This window comes from Caloenas nicobarica, chromosome Z (genome assembly GCF_036013445.1).
Source record: "Caloenas nicobarica isolate bCalNic1 chromosome Z, bCalNic1.hap1, whole genome shotgun sequence".
Lineage (NCBI taxonomy): Eukaryota > Metazoa > Chordata > Aves > Columbiformes > Columbidae > Caloenas > Caloenas nicobarica.
Window position 1 is genome coordinate 19,091,087 of NC_088284.1, and position 25,312 is coordinate 19,116,398.

Sequence of the window (25,312 nt, forward strand, 5' to 3'; positions counted from 1 at the left end):
TTACCCAGTTTATATTTAATGTACATGTGCTAAGATTTGTTCAGGAAAATAGAACTATAACATAAAACATAGACCTACAATCCTGCTTTTAAGAAAGTACGTCTGTAAAACATTAAAGAACTGAAATTATATGAGAATAAAGGGAGAGAATGAGCTGATGGCATTGTTGGCATGCAAGGTATTTTTGTGTTAAAAACATACATAGAAAAAAGCTTTCATACACTCCAAATACCTGTATTAGCTTTAATGTACAACATGCTATTAAATGATCCTCTTCTAAAGAAAAAAAAGGATCAAATTCCTTTGAGCCAAGTATTAAAAGCATTTTTAAAGCAAACAGACACAAGAAGAATCCTTAACAAAAAATCTGTTTCTCATCTGTCCAAAAATGTACTGGCTTCAGCTAAAAGTCAATCAATCAATACCCAAAGAATAAAATTTTAAAAAATGCTCTATCCAGATATAAATACTTTTTTAACTACAATCATCTGGCAGCGGAGCACCACTGACCTAACTTCACGAGCATCTGTCAGCTGGTGACGGCCACGGTGCTGTCAGGAAAAAACAGCGACTCTTTCCTCATTTACCACACGGCAATCCGAGAGACTGGAAGCGACCAGAAACAAACCACACAGCAAGTGGCACAGTCTCAAGGGGAAAACAAACAAACAAACAAAACCCAAACACAACAAGAACAACAACCCAAAACAAACATACAAGGAAACCCCAGAGCCCGGTCTGCCCTGCACGGTGCACTCAGGGCTCCTGGAGGCTCCAAGGTACCTAAAGGCTCCAAGTATGACGTGCAATGATTTTACTCCATCACCGCTAGACGGTTATCCACCAAATTCAGATTTCATTATTTCTTCCAAAAAAATTGTATTAGCCCACCCATAGTTGAAGTTTCTATGAATACAACATCATACAAGGCATTTTACAAGAACAACAAAAACACTTCCCCAATTTTAATTGCCATGACGACTCTGTTTTATTTGGATTTAAACATCATCCTGGGATGCTTACAATGCAAACAGCACAATGTAGTGAGGCAGAATGGGAGAGAGTCAGTGAGGCACTCATTTGGCTAACTCCTCTCCAAACCAAGTAATGCAAAACCCACAGCCAGCACCTGCAATGACAAATACAGGGGGATTAAGAATCAAACCAAAACGAACACTTCTTGCCATCTGCATTTTTTAACAGGGGTGGCAATCCTCTTGCAGCTCCAGCAGGTCGGAAAACAGGTAGAGCTCTACCAACCTGCCCAACTGTGCGGCTGCATCCCCATCTGCCTTCGAGAGCGGGATTTTAATTTGCGTCATCACCCGTCGGCTCCCAGGGCTGGCTGAAGGCACGCTGATTAGCTGAAGATCTATGGTGCTTACTGTAACAATTGTGCTTCCAATTGTGCTCATAAATATCCATTATCAAACAGCTTCACAGGACACTGGCAGTACTTGCGGCATGTTTAAAACTCCTGTTGCCCTACAAGATTAGGCTAAAACGATACAAGCAACACCCAGACCACCATGAAACTTGGCAGCAGCACTTTACTGCTACTCCCCAAACTGACGGGACCTCAGGATGCTGTGTTTGTGGGTTGTGTTACACGCAGGACAGACACATGCTCAGCAGCAGCACCACCTGATGACTTCCCAAGATGTCCACAAGTACGTGCAGACTCCAGCAAGCACAACTTAAAGTGGATGAAGACTCTGTGTCCTTGCTGTCAATCCGTGCCACTGGAGTTTGCAGGACCTTGAGTGAGCGGACAAGCGTGTTCATGCCACCTCGTCACACCTTCACCCAGCCTCCCAGACCAATGCTCACCTGCATCAACTCATTTCCCAAACCCAACGCAGATTCAAGTAGAGGCTCCCAATCCCAGCATGGGAGGCAGAAATGTCAACTTCCACCAGATATAAGATTCAGCGATGCAGGAGGAAAAAAAAAAAAAAAAAAAAAAAAGTAGTCTAATTTACAATCTTGCCATGGTTAAAATGAAGAACTGAGTAATTGTTTTCAGACACAATAGGCAATTGTTGAAAGAAATTAAGAGAAGAAGACCCTGCAGCCCACCTTGGAGACTACACACCAGCTTTGAAAATAGTCCGTGGCTTCATCCATCAGGAATTTCTACTGCTCAACTGGCAAGAATGTGACCCCAGCTGGTGGACACCATGACTGGGACTGATGCCTCCGTTTTCTAGGAACTGAGCGGCTTCAACCCTCCAAAGTGACCGATTTACCTGCACATTTTCCAAAATTACCATTACAAGGAGACCACTTTCAGTCAGACATTCTGCAGGCAAAGAGAGTTTTGCTACATTTTGTTTTCTCCAAAGTGGCACAGGGAATCGGTGGAGCAAAGACGAGCTAATTAGCTAATTGCCCCAGGCGCTCTGCCTCCTCCTGCAACAGGGGCTGGCTACTGCCCCAGCTTCAACTTCTCAGAGGTTTTGATGAAGGGTATGTGTCCCATCCACACTGGTGATTTTTACTGCCTTGGAAAAGCTGAAGAACTATTTTGTAAGCACCACCGATCACATACACCTGAAGGGAAACACTGCAGAGGTATGGTGGGGTCTAGTCTGCAGTAAGCACACTCTCCTACAGCCTCTATTAGGATTAAGATATGCAGAGTTTAGATGCCTCCATATAAGCCCCACTGACGCTATCCCTCCTCACCCACCCCAAAAAAAGAAAATAGTCTTTTCAAGGCACCCTTCCACTCCCAGTGCAGCAGAAAGGACTGGATAGTCTCCAAACAAGCCAATAAACATGGGAAGCCCCAAACCTGCAATTACATCTGCCCATGGGGACAGAGAGCCACCATCGCTCCAGGTAGATCAGAAGCAGAAGAGCTCCAGCACAGCCCCCCTGTGTACCCAGGGGCATGAAATCTATTGTCACAACTGCTGTGTCTTGCTTGCTTAACTACTCACACAGAACCAGTTTTGTTAGGCTTTCATGGAGAGTGGAGTCAACCAAGCCAAAGGCAAATGTCTAAAAACAGCAGCAGGGTGGGGATTATTTTTTTTGTTATTATTTTGGAACTGAGGTGCTGTATCAGCCATTTTGACACAGAAAAAATACGTTTTCCTCAGACAGCTATATGCTTAAAAGGGTCTGCACAACTAAAATAACATATATAGGTGCATAAAAATACCATTAACTTCCAAAGTGACTTTTTGGGACCGATCAGGCTTAGACTTATCAATAAATCGCAGCAATCCCCTCTAAGAAATAAACCACCTCTAGTCACATCTGTGAGACAAATGCATAGAGTTTAGAGCCGCATGGCAAACCACTTCTGTAACAAATCACCCCCAAAAATTTGAGTGTATTTCATTTTAGTACCATCTCTGCAGAATGTAGTTAGTTAATCCCACATTTAACCCTCTCTGCCAACATTTGTATAGTTTCCGTTGCCACACTGGAATCTGCACATAACGTGATCTGGCTCGGCGCTCGCAGTGCTCCCGGGATCAATTACCATTTTATACATCAGTGTTTCATTACTGAGCCATGAATGTCCTCCTGCCAATCATAACCTCAGCTCTGTGCTTCAGGAGTCTAATCTTTGAAAAGTATGTACTTGGCCAGATTTATTGTAAGAAAGGAAAACTGCCCGACTCATACTGTTTTGAATATATGCATCTTCCATTCACAAATACTGCCCTTGCAGTGGCCACTAGATGTTTTCAGCAATGTGATTAAAAATAAAGACCAATGGTAATTGTGCAGTGGAAATGCACTCTCATCCGTCACTTCTCTTGGAAAATAATGAGCCCTCTTCCTTGTTACATTCACTGCAATAAATCTTCAGAAAAGTCTTATAGAGATTAATGCTCAATTGCTGTAAATGAGCTTAGCTTTATTTATTCCAGGAGAGGATCTGGCCCCAAAGTCCCAATAAGCTATTGCTCCACCAACCTTATTAAAGGAAAATCCTACACGGGAGCTAAGACAGGACTTTAGCCCTGTGTCTCGCCCATAAATTCAGTGATGGAGATTTGGCATGCTTTGTATTAACGAGCCATGCATAAGCGTGTACTTTAAATGAGGCTAAGATACAAGACAGCGAACACTATAAATCTCAGTACGATAAGACAAATTCGTTGTTTCTGCTGCTCGTCTTCAGCTTTGCCGCCTCTTCCACATGTGCTGCACCAGATCCGCTAACTTCAGCTGAAGCGACACGGGAAACTCATTTGCAGCAATGTAAATATCTGAAATATTTGATCCTTGGGCAGCAGCTGGAGACGCTGGGGAACGGAGGCACCGCACGTGCAGAGAGACCACGCAGGTCCCTGGGGGGCAGGAGTCACCGGGGAAGGGAACCGCGTCGCGAGGAGGGAGACCTCGGGGAGAAAGCAAGTGCGCTCTTAAAAACCACCGCGATTTCAGTCATCTGTTTTGAAACTGCAAGTGCTGTAAAGTGCCAACACGCGAGCCACAACCACATGTTAAGACGGTTTGTTTTAAATCACGGGGCCAAAATGAGAATCCTCCGTTTAACATTCCTGGGCTGGTATGCAGCTATGCAACCCACGCAACGCCACAGCTGCAGTAGTGAGGTCTCAAAAATCTACTCCAATGGAGAGCAGAAAGCACCAGAACCACAAATGAGGACAATGCCAGAGCTCTCACAGACTGGTGCAATCATCCCCGTCCAGCTGTTCCTTTTCCCATCACCATTTAAACCCCAGCTGCAAGCAGGCAGCAGGACAAAAACTGGCTTGCTGCTTGGGAAGGATGTTTTGCAGAAGCTTCACAGTTCAGCAGATCTAAAGCTGTGGGTCAAAGCCTCTTACACCGGCCACCCAAAGTACAAATGTTCCCTAAAATAACCCTTCTTGAGAACTGGGGTTTTCCACACCTTTGTGGAAAGTAATTGGACTTCAAGCAGAAAAAATTAACTAAGTGATAAAAACCCTCTACCATGCAACTTAAATGGCTCAGCCTCCACAGTGCTCAGAAGCTCAGAGCCATTAAAAAAAAGAAAAAAAAAAGAAGAGAACCATGTACTGAAAGGACTGATACACAAACAACTAAATAGTAATGACCCAATAATCTGGTTTTTCCATTACTTCAACAGAGATCCTGTGAACCCAGTGTTGGCATCCCAACAAACAAACGTGCAGACAAGCAGCAGGGAACAGACACCAGGCATTAAGAAAAATAAAAATCCTACCTTTAGATGATTCTTTAAAAGAAAAAGATCAGCTGAATACAGACTCCTCCACGTACTAATAAAAGGACAAAACTCCAAATTGTCTCTTCAAGTACACAAACACAGACCGAATTGTCACATGTGGATTTTTGTGGCTGGACAGCAAATGCTTTTCATTTTCACATCATCGTAGTCTGGACTCACTGCCTGAGCTGAACATCTCACAGATGCCACTGAGTTTCTGATCTCCCACTGAGCCATCAGGAACGGCTTGTTTGCTCATTTTACCTGCTAGAATTCTCCAGGTGAGCTTTAAAGCTGCTGAACAAAGGAAACATGGCAGTTAAGAGGGGATTTGGAGTACTTCACCTTCTTCAAACACCGATTTTAGCAAACGTCATACAAGTACAGCCATCTTTCTCCCTGATACATGTGTCCATGAAACGTGTAAAGCTAATGCCCTAGATCTGTCGCATTCTCTATTAATAATTCAGATTACTGGCCATTTTAGGCATATTGCATATATGCTTCAAAATCTAGCCTTTTTTTTCTTTAATGGCCCACTTGGTGTATTTGTTGTTTTTAGAAGAGCTGGGAGACCATAGTACTCTTCTCCCACCTGAAACTCGGCTTGGACAAGGCCCATGGAGATGATCTATTCTGGCCTTTTGGCAGTAGCCACAGATGAAGGTTTTCAAGACCAATTCTGCCAGATAACACACTCATGTAAGCAAGTGAGATAGTGACAATACTATTTCAGTAATTACTTCAATACTTAGAGCTGACAGAACTGATAATTTTCCGGTCCAGTCATTCCTACAGTTAATAAGAGCATAAATTAAAAATGCCATCCTCACTTTACATTCACATCACTGGTTTCATGTATCTATAATTTTTTCCACATATGTTTTTTTTTTTTTAGATGAACAAAAACCTTCTTCAGGAACTGTTAAGTGTTGATAATAACAGACTGGAATAAAAGCCATTTTTCACCCTCCAAGAGGAAATATTTAACATCACGGCTCTGACACATGTATTGCTGCCAACACCCTGCACACGCAGTGCTGGCCTGCATGTGGCTCACCCACCAGCCCAGCTCCACCATCCATCCTGTTTACTATTTAAGACAGACATTAGAGCCAAACCAAGCTCCACCTCCCAAAAGCCAGAAGAGCATCTTATGCAGATGTTGAAGTTCTGGTGAGAAAGACATATTATAAACAGATTTCCTAAAAGATCTGCCTTGGGACAGTCTCATCCAGCAGTTCCGCTAATTCCCTTGATAGGGAAAGTAGAGGAGCGCGAATGAAATCTGCAGACAACAGATAGCTGGGAAAGTCTGTCAACTCAGAGGATGGGCAGAAGTTTATTCAGAACATCTGAGGACTAAAACAACTGACAGGACGCACAGCTTATAATAAAGCCAAGTGCAGTCATGCACTCTGGGATTAAAGAAATCTGTTCTGCAGCTTGAGAGCTCAACAGTTGGAAGTGACATAGAATGAGAAAGTCTTCGGTGGTTTAGTGGCTCATGGTGAGCGTGTAAAAGAGCCAGATGTTGCCCAAGGTCTCAGTGAGGAATTGGAAAATACGTAAGACATCAGTAAGGTCTCAGCTGGAACAATGTGCAATTTCACGTTATTGAGTTCATGAAAGGTTAACTGAAATTGGAATAGTGCAGGAAAAGGTCAGCAGGATGACCTCTCTCATGAGACAAAAAGACGTTGGCTTTGCAACTAGAGCAAAACGAAGGTTCTCTTTGGAGGAAAAAGGGAAAGATGAAGAAGTATGAACCGCCCATAAAGAGGTTTAGGCTGGACTTGAGGCTTATATCCACCAGAAGAATACTGTTCGAGCAAAGCTTGCAAAAAGAAGAAATTAGGCAGGAGGCTCGTTGTTCAGTGCACGAAGATCTACAGCATGGTTGCCTGAGATAGCCCAAAACAAGGCCAACCACACAGGAGGTCCAAAGCTGGTCCCAGTAACACACTCCTCACCATATACAGCCCAAGAAGTCCATCAACCAAGGTGCAGGAGCTGCACCACTACCCCAGAACCTCCTCGACCTCCCTCACCTGCCACTGGGACTTGTGCTGTCACCAGAGGGACAGAGTGTTTAAGCATATGGAGAGCCCAGACATGTGCTACTAATACACAGTAAAGGCTACCAGGGATATGAATAGGCTTCCCTAGTCACTACACCATGAAAAGGGGATCATTTTTCCCCAGAAAACTTGAGGTTATGCCCAAGTCAAGTCCAAGGAGGAGGACGAAGGGAGGCTGGTGAAGAGCAAGGCAGTTCACTCAAAATTACTAGAGGCAGAAGAGAAATACTGCTGAAGGCAAGGAGTAGGTTGATGCTTCAGAGGGAAGAAATGAGATAGTTACGGCTGGAGGCTTTAGAAACCATCACTGTGATAGCAAGCGATCCACTATCATGCCTGAATTCCCTCGCTATCCCCCAACATTGCTCAATAAAATTAACAGTGCAAGCAGGTTCAAATAAGGGAAGTTTACAATCTTGCTCCTCCAAATTAATCCCTGTTTCAAAGGAAAAACACGAAGTTAAAAAGGGGATGAGGGGAGAGAAGGAAAACATAGAGGCTAATTAATGTCAATCACTATAAAACCCCATGACTGATGCTTTTGACACGACCCTTCCAGACAGCGTTTCTGCAGACAGCCAGTGAGCGTGTGATGAGTGCGAGAGTGCTGCATCAGAAGGAGGGGGATACCCACACAACACCAAACCATCTTGCTCAGATATTTATATACAAATAGCTTTTCCAGATGTTGCTGTGGAGACCTATGTACCACCTCGACAGCAGCTTAAAATGCCTGTGTAGCAGGATAAACAGAAACTAGACTCCAAATGCACAACTGCTACCAATAGGCTATATCCGCAAGGAAGCAGGACTACCCCTACGAGCTTTTCTTCCATGAATCCATCATCCCACTACCACCTTATATTTAGAAGAGCCACAAACAGTGCTACCAGCTCATTCCAGGTTCCCCCCTCTGCCACCCAGTTATTTTGCTCACAGATGGGCTTCACACGTACTTTTTTTTTTGCGGTCGCTGTATTCCACTCGAGCTTCAAACCTTACAATAAAATGTACAGTATTTTTAGGTCGTTAGGTGAGACTTAAACTCTCCGGTCACGAGAAGAAAATGAGTCACTAGTCAAAAGTTTATAGAAACAGAAATGCTCAGTTTCCCTCTATTCCTTGACCACAATCTGTTCCTTTCACTCCGCTGCAACTTTGGGACTAGTGCACCCGACACCACCTTCTTTAGGTAGAATTCGGAGAAGTCCTCGTTGCAACACCAAAGACAACATTTTCCTACTCTTAGCCAAATACTGGCAGAAGGCTTTGCTAAGCAATGCGATCACATAGTGAAAAACTGTTCTTACATTACAGTTTTTGAGATCTGAATTAAATTATAAGCAGATCTGTGAAGTGTCCTTAAAATTAACAGCATGTGTCCCCCAAGTACTCCTTTGCAATTCACCTGCAATGCAAACAGCTGCCTTTGGCCAACTTTGTGTTTGTTTTTAAAGGGCAGCTGAGCTCATAGAAGACAATATAAAACATATTTTCCTCTGTTCCTCCAGGAGTGCCCCGGCTGCTCAAGCCAGCTGCTGCACTTTGCAGGCAGCTGGACTCTCTTAAATTTTAGTTTTAATGGCAAAACTAACTTGTCAGCCATGAACCAGATTCCAGTTCAGCTTTCTGCATCCCCAACAGCTGTTTCCGGAAGGCTGCTCAAGTACCACGGCTGAGTGGCGGCTTCTTTACAAGTTTCTTCCCCAGAGGACAACTACAGAAACCATCCTGGCCAATCTAAACTTCTGCCTTCGAAGCTGCACAGGAAGGCGCTTCATGGTTTTTAAGTGAAAGCAACACTTTAAAAGGATTGCAGCAGCTGGACTTGAGAAGACATGAGATACTATCTGCCTTTATCCAAAGTTTAAAACAGAGCGTACAGCTAGGAGAAAAGAGGCATCTTCCTGTAGACCGGTGTAAATCACAATGTCATTTAAGTCCAGCTGGAGAGAGTGGCCTGAAGAGAGGTCTCCCTTTGAAGCCCCATAACTTCTGAGCTCCCCTAGAAGAGCCCAGCGACACCTCATGCAGCCAGGAGACACTGCTGCATGGACACACACACATTTTCTCTACAAAGAGCAACCCACCTACCTCAGCTCACTGCCCTGTCCAGCAGGCACTTTGCGGAGTTCTTCCCTTGCCGCTCACAGGCGCATCCACCTCCCCAGAGAAGAATTCCTCCATCCCACCCGCAGGCCCTTTCTCACTCTTTCCTCCCTAACTCTGCTGTTCAGGCATCAGTGTGGGGAATTCAGCAAGGCACCACAGTTTTCAGTCTTCAAGACCTCTTGCATCACTGCTGGGTCTTGTTAGGTACCTGGTGCCTGGTGGTTCCTACCAAAACAATTTTACTTCTTTCACATTTATTTCATGAAAATATGAAAAAGCCAAGGTGACTTCAAACAGAAAGCATTTCTACATCCTTCGCAGCCGTCTTAACAGGAGATCTATAAGAAGTAACTTCCCTTTGCTGAAGAAAGCAACTTTCCCCAGTTTCTTATCAGTTGGCTTATCACCAATAAAGTAATGGAGAATTTACACTAGAGATACCACTTAGTCAACAAACAAGTCCATCCGGCACTCAAACCCAAAAAGGCTCAGCAAATCACACTTATCCCTAGGTCACTGGTCGAGACCCACAGAATCAAGAAGTCATGTTCAATAAATATTTTCACATTAAAGAATCTGGGAAAGAGCCAGAGACTTCAGCCAGTCAGATGAATATCCAGCAGAAGCCAAGCAGTCCCCTATGGTTACCCTGTCTCTGGAAGCTGGCCTCTTAGCAAGTCATTTACATCTCGTGCTCATTCATATTTTAAACAGCTCTTTTAAAAGCTGTTTCCTACATGTCAGTGTGTTTAAGGATCTCCATAACTTTTTGCTGCGGCTGTTGCATCCTCCCCCCCCCCGCTTTTCTTTCAGCTTTGACCGAGAAGAGCACAAGAGCTATAACAGCATCAGCCCGCATCGCAAAACATCCTGTACCCAAAAGAGGAAGGTCAGTGTTCAAAGACATACGACAAAGATCTTTTTACCTGGTATCGTTACTCCCTCCTCAGACTGCGAGATAGCACAGAAGTTTGACCCCACCAAGGCATTCTTGACCATCCTGGATTACAGACAAGAACGGGAAAATGTGTTTCCTTCCTGTTCAGTAGGGCGAGATTCCTGCTCCTCTCTGCAACTCCTGTGTCAGCAACATCAACACTGCCCTGCTGCTCTCCCAGCCCACCAGCAGCTGTGGGGATTTAAGGATACATTCCCTGTCTATTTTGTACATATTCACAGTAGTACTTGGAAGCCACACCACAATTTCTTGAGACAAAAGGTCAAATTCTGCAAGTTACTGCAAATCTTCAGCTCCAGTAGACTTCATCTGCTGCCAAGAGCTTCTCCATGTTGTAGGAAGTGCTTGAGATGGTGTGGGACAAACCAAGTAAACTATGTCAATGTGAACCTAAATATACAGAAAGTAATGCTGGCAGCTACGCAAACAGCCTTCCCCTTGCAGCGTTCAACTTCTGTTTCAGATTTACATCAGATTTAGTCCATCATCCATTGTCAGGAAGAGAGTTGTATGTGAACTGTTAAAACGTGGCATGACGTGGTCCAAAGCCAGCACACCTGGGCCAGCTCACTCCAGCACAGGGCTACGCAAACAAACCCACACTGCATCCCATCCAGGCTGAGGAGCAGCAGAGCCACCTTCTCCTGCTGCTCTAGGGATCTACGCGACCTGAGCTGGCCCTGCGCTGAGACAACCCAGACTGCTACAACCACCTTCCCACAAGCAGAAGCTCTGAAGATGGACCAAGGCTGGGCCCTGATGCCAAAGTGCTTCTACACACCCCAGTTCTCTACAACTCTGAAAAATGGACCAGGAACTGTGCCAGTTTTTGGCTCAAGTACCAAGTGACTTCAGTCACTGACCACTAACAACATCCACAGAGCACTCTGCAGAAATGGCAACATTTTCCCTGAATCTTGGCTTAAGCTCTCACTCATTTACTACATTTTGGCCCACAATAATGGAATTCCACTGTGTATTTTAACTGAATGTATTATTCCTCATTAGCAGTCTCAGGCTGTTACAAGTTCTTACCCTAACAAAACACTGAGTGCATTTACTCCAGAAGCGACAACATTCCCACAATGAGCACAACGTTTCCCACCCATCGGGTAGAGCAGAGGTACCAAACCCTGCTCCATGGGTTTTACACCACCTCGCAGGCAGTGCAGGCTTTGCTGCGAACCAGACCTCTCAGACGGAGTGACAGCCACCACAGGGCAAGGTCTGGAGGAGGAGGAAGAACAGGGAAGAAAAAAAGTGACGAGAAATGTGTCTGGGCCTACAGTGAATGAAAGCCGGTGTGCATGAGTTCGTGTGAGGAGTCGTGTCACATTCAGGTAACTCAGACCTCACTAGAGACCCTGCAGCCAGCATGTTCACGAAGCTGGCTGTAGGCAGGTCGCCAGTTAAACCCTGTGAAGCGTTTTTTAAGGGTTGCCGTCTTTCTGCTGTCCTTCGCAACGCACAGCACCCACAAAAGCATCCGTTTCTACCCACAAGTGACACACGGGCTACCACCTGAAGTTCTCTGCAATCACAGATCTACCAGGACTGTGGACTGTGCCTTGACTTACAAAACAAGCTTGAGAGAACACAACTTGGCTGTTGTATTACAGGGCTAGAAGGAGGGGGGAGAAACATAACAGCACCCAAAACAGCCAACAACTCTTCACACCAAACAAGCAGTTTTATTAAGGAAATAACATCTGAGCAAGACACGCCGCACACACGTTCTGCAGCTGGAATCTCTTGTAGATGATGCTTCTCGTGGTGATACGTAAATAATTCAGCTCAGTCTTGGAGGGCTGCTGGTGGTGGCTCTGTGGTTGTAAGCAGGCACAAAGCATGGCAAAAAGCTAGGCACAAACTTCACAAGACATACAGAGCAAATCTGCTGAGAAGCATCTTTTTTTCCCTCTGCGGTGAACTCTGTGGACATAACAGGCTTTCAGAGGCTCACCAATGCTCAGCCTCAAGGGAAAAGCTCTGGATGACCGGAGAGAAGCCCTGGGCCACCACAGCCCACCAGAGACTGTCCTCTTCCCAGGGCTTCCCTGCTGCCGGACTGCTTGTGTAGGGAGAAACATCTCTGCATACAAGCAGGGGACACTCTGCACTAGGGCAGGAAAAATGTGTTCATAGAGAGGGTTATATCTACTTTGACTGAGAGTGCCACACAAATAAAAAAAATAGGTAACAACCACACCACATCATGGCTTTTCCAGTTCTCACCCTTAAACCCACATAATTTATAATACTTTAAACAATAACAATGAAGCATTAAGTGGCACTGACACACGTAGGTCTGTTTGGCATTTGCTGGACATCTATGCAGAAACAAAAGAGATCTTTGCAAGTTCACATACCTGCCAGCTTCTAAGAGTTATACCTCATTGCTTTGCTCCCTGCAACGGCATCTCGAAGACTGATGATCAGTTTCAGAAGAAAGTCTGCCACCTTCTCCTTTCGCTTCGGGGTATGGTGGCTAAATACAGAGGTCTGGCTGTCACAGGTAGGCCAGGTACCCTGATTCTACAGCCTGGTTAAGGCTCTTTTCCTCCTCTCTTTTGCACTTGAAAAAAGTTCATCTCCACTAAAGACACGGCATACAGAAGATCTTCCACAAAGGAATGATCCTGCCCATCTCACTGTGCTTAAAGAATGGGATTCCCTCTACTCACACTCAAAGTCCACGCATAGTCACAGATCTTCTAAATCACTGCCAGATCCTTCCCTACTGCCACAGGTTTTATATTTCAAGTGTATTAATAATTTGCAGGCAACACACTTTCCTGACCATGCAGAAAAATCATGACATAAAGGATAACATTAACACATCTCCACCAAAAGATCATGCACAGAGATATATCAGGCAAGATGACTAACTCTTCCAGCACATCCATGCAAGGAATGAAATACTAAATTATGATTTTCTAAATACCATTATAATATTTAGTCACCACATCAAAAATCCTTCCAAGATATAAGAAAAAGTAACATAAGAGACATGCTCTCTTCCCAGGAAAAAAAAGTGAGGACCTAATTCCCACTCCATTTGCAAGTTGGATGTACCCCGCTTTCACAGCTCCCAAGGTCACAGTTCAAGTACAAAAAGAAGCCTTCACCACCTTTCTCACCCACCTCTTACCAATGCGCCCCACAGGCTTCCCATCTCTCCAGACCCCCTACGTGAAAGGGGATCCTCTTTTTGAGCCAGGAGATGGAGCCAAAGAGACGCTCCCTGCCGTGAAGAAAGGGTGAGATGTGGGGGTAAAGAAGCTGGGGTAGAGAACCTCAATTTCTACTATCAAGGGTGCTACTATCAGTCTGTTACTGTCAGTCAGTACGAAATGGAAATCCACAATAATGCTTTAGGATGTGATAGACAGCTCCATAACTCACAAACCAGCCCTAAGAAAGTTAAGACACCAACCAGCTCAGCCAGCAAACTCCAGTTACTCTTCTTATTCAACAATCTGAGAATATTTTGGAATTAAAAACTTATGACACATACTCGTTTCTAACAAATATGCTGGTCAGGTGCCAGGCATCAAAAGTACTGTCAGGAGAGAGATAAGTTAACCTTTCTCATCAGAACTGCTGCTGTTCCAGACATTAGTGCGTGATATTTCTGAACAGCGCAAAGTCCAGTTCAGATTGCGGATGCGTTCATAAAACCTAGAGTTTTGTGAGCTGAATGGCACACACAGAGAGCTTACTGTTGTGCAACACAATACTTAAGACACTTCCCATCTGCACTCCATTTCAAAGCATATTTTACTTGTTAGCTTCATTTAGAAGGTCCCCCCAGTTCCGCTGCAAGAGAGGACCCTGCCAAAATGCAGCGCTGAGCATAAGCATTGGATTTGTATCAGCATAAAGTACACAGGAAGTAAGAATGAAGTACGCCTATGCCCTACATGTACAAAACCCACTAAACACCAACAGACTTTTCTTTGCTTGAGGATTAGAAGACATTAGCAGAATATGATGGCTGTGGCACTTGAATGCCACCAAAAGCTTTCCTAACTGAAAGCCAGAAATCATGATAGATTTAGGAAGTGATAATTCAGCTCTATTTTTTGCATCCAGTTGGAAGACAATATATTTTCTTTATTAAAAGCCTTCAGTATGCAAGCTGGCCAAGCAAAGCTCCTCTGCAAGGCTTTCAGCGGTGCTTTCATTTTAAAAATCTGGTATTCATGTGTCCTACAGGAGAGCATTTTGTGACTTGAGTTGTAAAGGTTTCCTCTAAACGAACTGTTTAGTGGTTTTGGACAGAGCCCTGTCCCCACGGGAAAGCGTGCCCTCCCGCCAGGCTGTAACTAAAGTTCCTGCCCAGCCCCGAGCCCGGAGCCCCAAGCCCGGGCTGGGGGACGCCCCGCACCCGTCGCCCCCGCGCAGCTCCGGACCCGACGACCGCCCAGCGCCGGCCGCGCGGCATCGGCGGGTCCCGCGGGCGCCCCCGGCCCCCGCCGCCCGGCCGGACCCGCGGCAGCCGCAGCGCGGACCCCGCGGGGCCGCCGCGCACCCGCCCCGCTCCGGCCGCCGACACAACTTGCGGCTCCGGCCGCCGCGCCCCGCGCACCTCTCGTCCCTCCGCCGGGCTCAGCCTCCTCGCAGCAGCTGCCGGCCGCGGCTAATCCCCGCCGGCCGCCCCCTGCATCCCGCTCATCCGCTCAATCACCTGCCGCCACCGAGCCGCGGAGCCGCTGCGCGCCGGCGGCGGCGGCGGCTGCTGCTGCCGCTGCCGCTGCTGCTGCCGGCGGGGAGGCACCTTCGGCGGCGCCGCCGCCTCCCGGGCGCGGGGCGCGGCTGCAGGCGGCCACGCACGGCCCCCGCGCCGCCGCCCCGCCCCGCTCCGCGCCCCGCCGCGCACCGGCCTCCGCGCCGCGCAGGCGGGAACGCCGACCGCGGGGCGCGCACGGAGCCCCTGGGGGCGCGCAGCGTCCCACAGCGCTGCGGTGCGCAGAGAGCGCAGCCGCGGACATCACCGGAGCGTCCCCCCCTGCACTCGGTGCCCGGTGCCAGCCTCGGCTGCCTGGCTCTGCACCCCACCGCGGTGCCCGCGCCCTCCCCGGAGCTCCCTTGCACAGCCCGTCCCAGCCGGGGGGACGCGCAGGGCAGCCCCGCGCTGCGTTAGGAAGCCTTAACAGGTCTCCCAGTGAGACCAGCCGTTTTTCCTTTCTGCACACTTGCTCCATCCAAGCACTGCTGAAAGCCACCCTGCACGCTTTCTCCCCTTGGAAAATATTTCCGCTCGGCGCATCTTGATTAAAATCCCCACCGCTGCCTCCACATAACTCCCAGGGGTTGTTTTCTTCCCCAGGGCATGGCCTGATGTGCCAAAGCCAAGTGGCTTTAACACAGGCTGTCATTTAACATCTGATGGACATTTTTCAGGTATGTGGCAGCCAGTTCCCAGCAGGCCTAACAGCAGTCAGGTTATATCCAATACTGCATCTTTTACTTCTAAACTATATAACTGTGCTCACAGTCATATTTTGATGGCGTAAGTTTTGACCATACACTGGGAACAAAACTGCCACTATAATTGTAAAAGAAAAAAAAATGCCCAAGGAGTGAGCAGATCAGGCTGTAATAAAGATGGACAAGGATTAAACTCTTCCACTCAGTCCCATGCCGTATTCAAGCTGTCTTTAACAGCTTAGCTTCGATCACAAGAGTCCTGGCTCTCACATACACTACACAGAAAAAACCGTCCCTCCCGTTTTTCAGGATTTTCAGCATGCATTTCATCCTTCCAGGGGTTTACAGAGAGACTGGAGTTCAGAGGCAGACAGAAGATACTCTGAGCTTTGTTCCTTGGAGCAAAATCCATAGCCTGGTGTCAGTGCCTCAGCTCCCAGGGAGCACAGGTAGTTAATTAGGTGCCAAAACTGAACACACCAATAGTTTACATACCTAGAGCTAACCCAAAGGGAAGCTCTCAATCCCTGGGATGTGCCTCTTTCTGGGGCTCAACACTGCTAACCAGGAAATGCCTCCGTTCCAACCATGATTCATGGCCTGACATCTCCTGAGGAAAAAAACTCATAAGCCCCTTCATTTTAAAAGTGGAGATCAGATTCTGAGCACAGAGGGAGGAGGGTGTGATGGCTGCGACCGTCCTCTGAGCAGCACAGGGGCTGGGGAGTTCATCCAGGATATGGACAGCAAGTTCAGCAGCCTCTGCTCAAGAGGAGAGAAATGCACACTAGCGTTATTTTCCTAGGAAAATAAGTAGCTTCCACACAGCTCCTGCATAAGCTCGCTCCATCACCTCTTTTAACTGTATTCCCCTGTGCAAAAAAGAATCCGAAATTCGGGACATTCATGTAGGAGGTGAGGTTGTCCCGAGTCCCTGCCCTAAAAACTGTGTTGTGCCCACAACCTGGATATTATAATAATATAAAAGCGTTCTGGAGCAGGAATCATACCCTAGTATGCCTCCTTTTGTCTCCCTAACTGTTTAGGCTACAGTCATGAAGAGAAAAGAGACCACAGGGGTTATCCCGCACAATCTCCTGTGATATTGGAAGTCCAGAAACGTCCATGAAATGTTTATCCCGTGGGCCACAAAATATGACCTAAATTCCCATTCAGGTGCAAAGTGAAATGCAAAGTCCTGCTTGGTAAAAACTAGGCAGAAGCGGCCTGAGGGTGTGAAAAGTGGTTTCCCCTCCCAGCTGGCCTGAGGAGACACAGTGGGCAGGAACACAGCACAGGGGGTCCCTGTGGGACAGGGAGATGGGTGAACCGTCCAGGCCTAGGCCAGACCAAAGGGCCCTGGACCAGCGCACAGAAACAGGCATCAGAATAGTCCAAAACTGTTGGCCACTTCCCAGCTCGGTGACACCTGCACAAGACTTTTCTAGGTTGATTTAGGAGGCAACATCCCATTTAAATTTGGGGGGATTTGGCCCTAAAGCTTCCCAGCTCTTGTTTTGGAGAATATTGATAGCATTAAGATATTTTATACACACACATGCAGGTGTGCGTTTCAAAGTAATTTGTTGTGATATAAGCCAAAACAGGATTTGAGTCATACGGTTTCTCACAGATAAAGCATTGATTTTATAAATGCATAGAGCAAGTCTATCCAAAAGAAAACGCCACATATATATGCAAACAACAAGGAGAACTACTTAGACCAGACCATCTTCTACTGCCCCACAGAACAGGGCATCAAATTCCTTTCTAGCTTGAATTTCAGGAGTACAAAATTAGGATGGAGAAAATTAAGGATGGAGGAAAGGTGGACTGGTGAAACTATTTCAGGTTGCAGTCGAAAGAAGGCTGCAGAAAAAAACAGTTTAGTACTTAGCTAATAAAGTTGCAGTTGCATCCCATGCCACTGCACAGGGAAATGCTACGTTTCATTTTTTTGAACTACCATTATTTTTGGTTCTTTACTTGTGGTCTTCTTTGCACATGCAAGTTCTTAATTCACATTCAGAAAAACAACAACGAACACAAATCACCTCAGAGCCACACTGGTACAAACTAAAGGTCACTGAAATCAGCTCCACAAACATGTCAGTATTAGAAGTTAACACTTTGAGGAAGCAATGGAGGACAGTTTGTAAGTGCTATGTCTGTTCCTGAGTACCTAAAACTGCATTACATTTAAGACTTATCTTAAACATTACCTTCAGAAGCTGGAACCACTAGAAACATTTGTTCTTTACAACAGGCACAGACATCTACATTCTCCCATCACTGCTGCGTCCTGGGCACCAGATGTCTCGCACCCTGACACACAACACAGAGATGAAGTCAATTACATGGTACACATTCCCAGGACCTAAGACTTTTGTGGCTCTGATGGGCAGCAAAATGAATATGCAGTTTTAAATGAAATTCCTCTGAAAACACAATAAGTAGCTACATCCAGGACTATGTATAACCCAGAACAACAATATGATGTTCCATTTTTTTCCTAAAAGAAAACAGCAAACTTCAAAACTCAGCCAGAAACCACAAAAATGACACAAAAGAGGGTTAACACTACATAGGAGTCCAGTGTGCCAAGGCAGAGACAAGGGCTGCAAAGGCCACATTCTGCTCCCAGCCATGCCAGTGTAAATACAAAAATTCCTTCCCTGACCTCCATGTGGATCTCCCCACAGTTTGCTCGGTCGATTCAGTGCATTCAGTGCATTCAGGACACCGTGTTCCCTAAGTCTCTGCAAACACCACCTCCAGAAAGGCCCATTTCTGCACCACATGCTATTACACTATAAGATTAATGCTGATGAGTAAACCTTTCCCATACCGTTTCTTCTGCACGCAAGCACAACAAAAAGTCATTTAAAAAAAAAAAAAAGGCAAGTTTAATAGCTCCAGCACACAACTGCTATAAACAACCCTGGAGAGAATACCTCAGCGCACAGCCAGCATCCCCCCAGAGCCACCCAGGGCTCACCTGGGAGTTACATGCTCCTTCTTTCGTGCTGCCTGCACACCTGCCACAAGTTCATGGCCTGTTCGGAAAAATTCCAAACAGCTCCGAGTCAGGCTGAAAACACCCCAGTCCTTAATCTTTAGTACGGTTCTATATGCAAATTGCAGGTAGGCAGGCCTTTGAAAGAGCTATACTAGAATTATTTGTAAACACTTGCTTATTCCTCCCACCATACAAACAGTTGGAAATTAGATGTTTTTCAGTGATTGAGGGGGTGCATTCTGATGTCTTGTCCCTGTGTGTCAACAAGCTCTTCAGCTGTGCACCTTACTTACATGGGCTATAGTCAGAGATGTTTTCTCCTTTTATAGAAGGCAGGGTTTCTTAGGCAAAATATGGAAAACAAATCATAAGAAGCAGTATTGAGAGGTGTTGGGAAATCGAACCTCTCAATTTTATTAATAGATTCGTTTATCCATAATTATTATTTTTATAGCAGTCAAAATACAGTCAATAATTTGTAATGAAAATATGGATATAAGGTCTTTGTCCCAGAGAGCTTACATTGTAACTTCCTACGTTAAGGGTAATCGATGCTTAAAATATGAAAGCTCCCTAATCTTTGAAACAGAAATTTTAAGAAAATCTCTCCAGTGGACTCTTGTGGGGTTTTTTTGTTTTCTTGGGGGTTTTCTTGCAGGAGGGTGAGGTAAAACTGCTCCCTACAAGCCCTTTTCTGGAATATGTCTTCCAAATATATCCCATTAGCCAGAGGGTGATGAGCTCATTTTATGCATTTACAGTTTATTTATAAGCTGATCATTTTAAAAACCAATTATATACATGAAAAAAATCCCACTTTTAGAGAATATTCCATTAAACTCCAAATTGTGATCCAATGTATCTACATTTTATAGCTCTGACCTCACTTTTTATTTAATTTCTTTATGTGCTCATAGAATTTATTTAGAGGTTACTACAAATCTATAGGGGATGCAGCCTTCTGACCCAGCAGTTCTCTAATTCAGGTAGGTATGTATTACCAGAATAATACTACATCAATTACTACCCAACAGTGGAAATTTATATGGCATTAAGTATACTGTATTTAACTTCAAAATACAAAGCAGTAACTCAAGACCAGAGAGTAGAAAACAGATATAAGGAAATGTACCAGTACTGCTGAAATAAAACAGAGAGTAATAACCTAGAAATCACACGGTCTTAAAGCAATTTGCTTTATCTGCTACATTTAACACCAGGTACAGTTATTAAAATGAAAAAAATCATCAAGCTGTCTTTCGCATCTCAATCCTTATGTACTGTTTGCGTTTATCTTAGTCATGTCCTCTGTTTAATTTTAATTTCTGTTCACTTAATACTTTCACTTCTTTACAATGTATGGCCCAGGTTTGAGACTCTGCACAGGAACATGCATTTGCTCAAATCAATCTGTTATCACTAAGATTTTTTTTAACGACGATGACAAGAACAACAACAACAACAACAATGACAATAACAAAAGTGAAAGGCCAGATTTTACCCTGCCTTGAATTCAAAGACTCTCAGCAATACCTCCATCCACTACACAGAGCCAGACATTTTCTCCCAGATAATCTTTCAGGCACCGAGGGAAAAAATACTTCACAAAGATATAATATCTTACATTATGTACTCACCCTTAGATCTCTATTTAAATTCCATTCTTTCCCTCCCCAAGGTGATGCCAGTTTTCTCTGCCCTTAACCTTTCTCCCGTATTGTGCAATTAAGACAAACTTTTTTTGCAGAGTCGAAGACTATGTTCTGATTTTTAGCTCGCTCTGTTTGGTCCAAAGGTTACCATTTCACAAAGTATCCTAAGGACATTTTTACTACCAAGAAACATTTTGACAACAAGGACTATTTTTAACTCTGCTAAGCTCTGCTGAGTGTAAAATGTTGCACGGGGTGCTCAGCAGCCTAGGGGAACACAGCTATCGACAAGGTTTGTTTTCTTTGCATGAGAACAGCAAGCTGAATCTTCCAGTAACAAGACTCCATACAAACAGTACACGATGTACATCTCATTATAAACCTAAAGGGTCAACAGATAGGGGAAAAAATGTACCTGAGACCCACCAGTCGCTGGCTAGAGGCAGCAAGGTGCTGCTGTGGGTTAGGAGGGCTCTGCAAGCCCACTACTGCCCATGTCTCATACTGAGATTTCCAAATCTACCAGAGAAGATCTATTTGGTCAAGAGATCAACTATCACATCAGGATGTTGCTGGCAATCTGCTCCAGGATGGTGCCTCCAGGTGCTCTCCCTGCCTTTCCCCACTTGCAGTAATGGCAGTGATTTACCCGTGACATGAAATGGGACGAGAACACGGACTCCAGAAAAAAGCACGGGGGAGATAAGGTACAGGTGAGAGAGCAAAGGGTCAGAGGAGAGGACACCTGGCGCCGGTTCCCAGCCTCAGCTACCACTTCGACTGCACGATGATGCTGGGATGGGGGAGCAAGGTCAGACCCTCTGCTGATGAAAGCTGCCAGAAGCACGCTGAGATTTAAACTCACCTCCACGGGAAGTAATGCAAGCTTGGCATGGTGCATTTTAAGAGCAGCCAAGGGAACAGAGCATTTTAGCCCTCTGCAAACACCCAGCAGGATGCTTCGGCACTACTTGCACTGCCAGCACCCCAGCTAGCGGGACTTGTGGAGCAGGTAGGGTCATACAAGCTCTCTCTTCAGGGGTTAACTCCTCCCTGGCAAATACACTGCCCATATGTGCCTGCTCACTAGGATTTCCTATAAAAGCAACATTTTTCCCTTCTCTTTGACTACAAAAATAATGTAGGTTACAGCAGAGGCTGCCCCCTCCAGCAACCTGTGTCCACCCTGGAGTCGTTTTATATTATTCTCCCCAGTGTCCTAAACCAGGGCTGCAGAGATTGTTCCAAATGTGTCTTTCATTTTATGCTAGAATAGCCTCCATTAATGCAATCTGCTGTTCTCCGTACCTTATGATATATAGAGTGGAAGCCCAGATCGCGTTTGCTTTTTAAACATCACCAGCCATCCTGCATTTTATCTGTGCGTACTTCCCAGCGCTTGTCAGAACGTGCCATCCGCCTGCCACTTATTAATGTTTCAAGAGTTTTCCTTAAAACATACATGAGATTTAGGGAGGATTTTGTTCCAAGAGTCTTCTGACCATTCTGTGCAGTCAGAGAGAATAGTTTTATTTCACAGATTGGATTTAATATACAGAAACATACCGCATCTGTTTCCAAATATTTTCTTTCTAAAACTGTTAAGAAAACCAATGCCAAAGTGTGCTCCTTTCTCTTTAAGGAGGAAACCTAATTTGGATTTCTTCATCCAGATCATCTTAACACCCAGGCTCAATTTTGCTTGCTAAAACAATCTACAGGTTCCAACTAATACAAATTTAATCTGCAAGACTTCTTGCTTGGGCTGGATGGGTCCAGCGTGTCTTTGTTAAAGGTTCCATACCATGTGTCAGTAGCATCTGGTACTGATTGCAGATCTCAGGCATCATGCTTATGGGCTCCATGTGCACAATCTTTCTTGGATTTCTGATCTGGTTTGGATTTTTCACTAGGATATCCCTGTATCTTGTTGGATCGGAGATTTATGACTGGTCCTTAGCTTTGTGTTAATTTTTTGGAGCTGTGATGGAACAAATTTGTGGCAGCTGACTGTATTTGAGAACACATCCTGCAGGTCCAATTCTTATTGGTCATAAACCAAGAGTCACCTCTTCAGTTAATCAAGTTATCCTGGTGTAATGCTTCAGGAACCACTCCTCTACCCCCTAATATTTGGATTCAACTCCTTCCCCTCAATGATAACGTAAAATGTCTGCGAAAAAAAGTGAAGTAATATTATAAGGGCCAAAAAATAATTTGCTGTTTGATTGCACCTGAAGAAAAGGGGTATTATGAACAACTGCTCTTCTGTGGTTTCAGGCTTTCATTTAATAAGTTCCCAAGCCTTTCTCGCAAGTCAAGAGCAGATTTTGCCCTCAGTTGAAAGGAAAAAAAATGAGGCCTCAGTAACTACACAGGAACATTTTGATCAATCGGCACAATCTAAAGGTTAAAAGCTCCAGTCTTCAGGTGACCTGGGGAAAAATAAGAGCAACGATAAGTTTAAAATGTAAATATTCAATCAAGCTATTTTTCCAGGACACAATTTTCAGGCTACTTTGATGAATGTTGCTGAAAGAGCAGGTGGCAGAACATGACCAAGATGGAAACCCTCAGCCTCACTTCACGTTCACTTTTTTGTCCCATTCTCTGCAAGAAGGTAGTGCTCAGGAGTCTGGGGAACCTCAGAAACAGGAGTCCCTGGACAACATGAGTGGGAGCACAAACGTCCTATGTCCACGCCTGAAACTGCCACACTGCCCCTCCACATCTCCCATGGGCTCCCTGAGTGGCAAACTGGAGACCATAAAACAAGGTGGACCTGTGTGAGGTGACCATGAGAGGGCAGAATGTTTGGGGGCCAGGGCAGGAAGATGCTCCCAGCATTACCAGGCTGTTTCTGTTATGTGGCCATGCAGCCACCAGATGAATTTTATGGTTATATTTAATCCTATTTTTCTTTTTTCTTGTATGCTTATCTTGACACTAATACTGGTTCCTCCTCAGCTCTGTTGCTTCCCAAGGAGCCTTTTTATACTTGCAAGGAAGTTCTCATCAAATAAGAGTTGCATTGAACAGGAAAGTATTTCATCATATTTTCCCTGGTAAGGCCCCAAACTGACTCTTTTTCCCCAACAAACACACATCCCGCATCCAGAGCTGCCCTGCTAGACTTTTTCAGCTCTAAAAGATAACTCTGTGTGGGTATAACATGCAAAGTTTTATAAACTGTTGTGTTCGCTCCAACCAGAAAACTGGCAGCTCCAGCAGACTTGGCTTTGAGCCTTCTCACTTCACAACAAACCTCAAATACCGTATCTGGAAAGCAAACTTCAGCTGCATGTTGGCTGGAGCACCACGACAGCAAAAGGATTGTTTTGTTTTGTTTTGTTTTTCTCAAAGCCTGCACTAGGCACTGAAAAGGACAGTGTTTTGGCTTCGAGGCCTTGGAAAAACATAATTCAGTTTTTCCATTTGTCATTATTCTAGCAAAACCCTACAGGTAAATAAGTTTCACTTGTTTGCACTGACGCCTCTTGGAGACATTTGGGAAGACTGGATAGTGGCTAAATTCATAACCAAGCAGGTATCTCATAAGCCCGGGCTTATTTGTATTTCTCAAATGTACTTCTGCACAAACAGGTATTTCAAAAATTTTAGCCCTTATGAAGCTGCTCTGACTCTATAACCCTTCAACAGACCAGCAGGTACCTGGAAAGAAGTGCTCTGCAGTAAAACCCAGCATTTAATAAAGTGCTTTTCCCCCGGAGAGCTCAGGCACCTGCAGAAAGCGAGCTGCTGTCATCACCTCCCTGTCACCAGTGCCGCGACTTTTTCACAGTGGGGGGAAAAGTTTTGACCAGGACCCAACACTTCTTAAGTCCACACGTGCTATCCATTAGGCTCCAAGATCCTAACAGGAGTTAGATACATAGCTCTAAGTCATATACGGTTTATGCAAACATAACTTACAAGTAAATGATTTAAAATAAAGCATGCAGTAGAGAAACGAAAGGTAAAGCAGGCAACTGGCATGGGGTCACTACAGAAAGCAAGACAAAATACAAGCAAGTCACAAATGCCATTAACATGTGAAGAAGACAGAACTTTACATGGAATTTAAACTAGTTATTTACATTGAGTTCATACTGGACTTTTACACCACCTCATAACTCAGTATACAGAAAGATATGTGACATTTTTTAATCTAAAGGAGATCTTGAGTTGGCTTGGCCAACTTACACGTGACTCCTCCAACGTAATACGTGGCCAATGGGTCCCAAGTGTGCTGCTGTGCACTTTGAAAATTATATAAAATGGGAGAATATGCCTCCTCGTATTCTTTAACAGTATTATTGATACTATCATTAAATGAGAGAATATCCTCGAGGCTGGGAAAACCTCAGGGAGTCTGGGAGCTGACACCTGGACTCAGGATTGGTTTCCTTGGTTATTAGAGCTGGCTGAAGTGTTTTAATAGATAATGATATGTAATTTAATTACATATTAACCAAAACATTCTTGATTATTATTCATCCAGCCAGAATTAATGAATTTCTAAGTCCTTCTTCCAACCTAAATTTTTTATACTCTCTTCTCTTTTACCTCTTTTGTTTTCCACCCTCTTCTGAAATGCACTTCTCTCAAAACAGATGTTTACTTCTCTACTAACTTCCATGATTTTTTTTTATAATGATACCCCTTAAGTTCATTTCCACAGTTTATAATTTTATTATTGGGTCATCAGAGAAAGCACATGAGTCACAAAATAATTCTAATAAAGCACTGAGATTCTGCCTTTCTCATACACTATTTAAAACGGAGTCCATTTAAAGGCAGAGCCCTGCAGTAAGCCCTTGTTGACTTTGAATTCCACACACCAGCCATTAACATCTG

The 25,312-nt window shown here is 44.8% G+C and overlaps 1 protein-coding gene across 4 annotated transcripts in view; it reads right to left on the bottom strand.

Annotated features, from left to right (window-relative positions):
• Positions 1 to 25,312, bottom strand: part of PDZD2 (PDZ domain containing 2) — a 152,702-nt gene that overhangs the window by 111,917 nt on the left and 15,473 nt on the right. Inside the window, exon 1 of one of the 4 annotated variants that reach the window (XM_065655869.1) lies at positions 14,943 to 15,033. The exons of the other annotated variants lie outside the window; for them this stretch is intronic. The gene's annotated coding sequence lies outside the window, so the exon portion shown is untranslated. Of the gene's footprint in view, positions 1 to 14,942; positions 15,034 to 25,312 lie in introns of those variants that run through there. 4 annotated transcript variants of the gene reach the window in all.